Here is a 1,418-nt window from a genome sequence, read left to right on the forward strand (position 1 = left end):
TCCATACTTCAAAAGTCCTCTTCCTCCAAGTTGAGTTTCGTGCAAATAACTGGCTGCTATGTTTCAGATGGAAGCAAATCTGAACATTTCCAAACAATCTACAGGAAGAGATAACCAAGTAATATCGTCCATGCAACAGAGATAAGCAACTTTCCAGGATATGATTCAAATCTCACAAACATCCTTAAGAGCCCCAAGTCATTAAGATCTGGAGACTATTAAATAGGCAGGACAAAATATCCCACCAACCACCTCTCCAAAAAGCATTGCTCTCCTCGCACTGACACTTGTATTTCCCTCTGGCTTGCTTTTGAAAAACAAATTGAAACAAAAAACAAAAAGTAAACAGCAGTGCCACATCTGTTCTTGTCTTCCTCACGATGGCAGATCACACACACTACCACCATTCCAAGTGCCTCCTGAGCCCCTTTCCTCCACAGCCCCATCCTTCCACGTGTCCACAACTAGGCTTCTCAACTGTGAGGGGGAAGTGAGCAGGAAACTTCAAAAGGGACCTGAAGAGGAAATAATGATAATAATGTAAATTGCTATTAACATTAAAAGAGGCGAGGGTATTTTTTCTTTCTTTTTATTTCATTGATTTATTTTTTTTGAGTCGGAGTCTCGCACTGTCGGCCCGGCTAGATTGCAACCGCGCGATCTTGGCTCACTGCAACCTCCGCATCCCGGGTTCAAGCGATTCTCCTGCCTCAGTCTCCTGAGTAGCTGTAATTACAGGCGTGCGCCGCCACGCCCGGCTAATTTTTTGTATTTTTAGTAGAGACGGGGTTTCACCATGTTGGCCAGGCTGGTCTCGAACTCCTGACTTCCTGATCCGCCCGCCTCGGCCTCCCAAAGTACTGAGATTACAGGCGTGAACCACCGCGCCTGGCCACTGTTTTTAAACAAAATTTCCATTACAGACATGGAGGTTGCAAGGCACAAACTGGGGCAGGAGTATGTACAGTCGCCCAGGATGACAAGTGGCAGGTTTTTTGTTGATGGTGGTGGTGTTCTGAAACACCAAACTTTGAAATGAACTATGTTATTTAGAGAATTACTGTAATCGGAGCAGACGTGCTAACGCTTTTTCACCCAGGCACAAAGCACGTCCCTTCTGCCTCCCTTTCCCAGTCATTCCACAGGGGTGCAGGAAACCACGGACAAGCAGAGCACGGGGACCAGCACGCTCCTCCTGCTACTCCAGTCTCTGCAGGTGCTAGCACAGAAGAAAACCAGGGCTCTCGCCTCCCTCCCCGCCACTGCGGTGCGGTCCCGGGGTGGAGACACGGCGCGCTCCATCCTGAGAACCCCACCTGGAGGGGAGCAGGGACGCAGGAAGGGCACTGTTGGGAGGCATCACCCGGTTCGCTGGAGGCACAATCGCGCGCGCGCACACACACATACAAACACACATG

The sequence above is a fragment of the Colobus angolensis genome, unplaced genomic scaffold (genome assembly GCF_000951035.1).
Source record: "Colobus angolensis palliatus isolate OR3802 unplaced genomic scaffold, Cang.pa_1.0 Scaffold56, whole genome shotgun sequence".
NCBI classification, from domain to species: Eukaryota; Metazoa; Chordata; class Mammalia; order Primates; family Cercopithecidae; genus Colobus; species Colobus angolensis.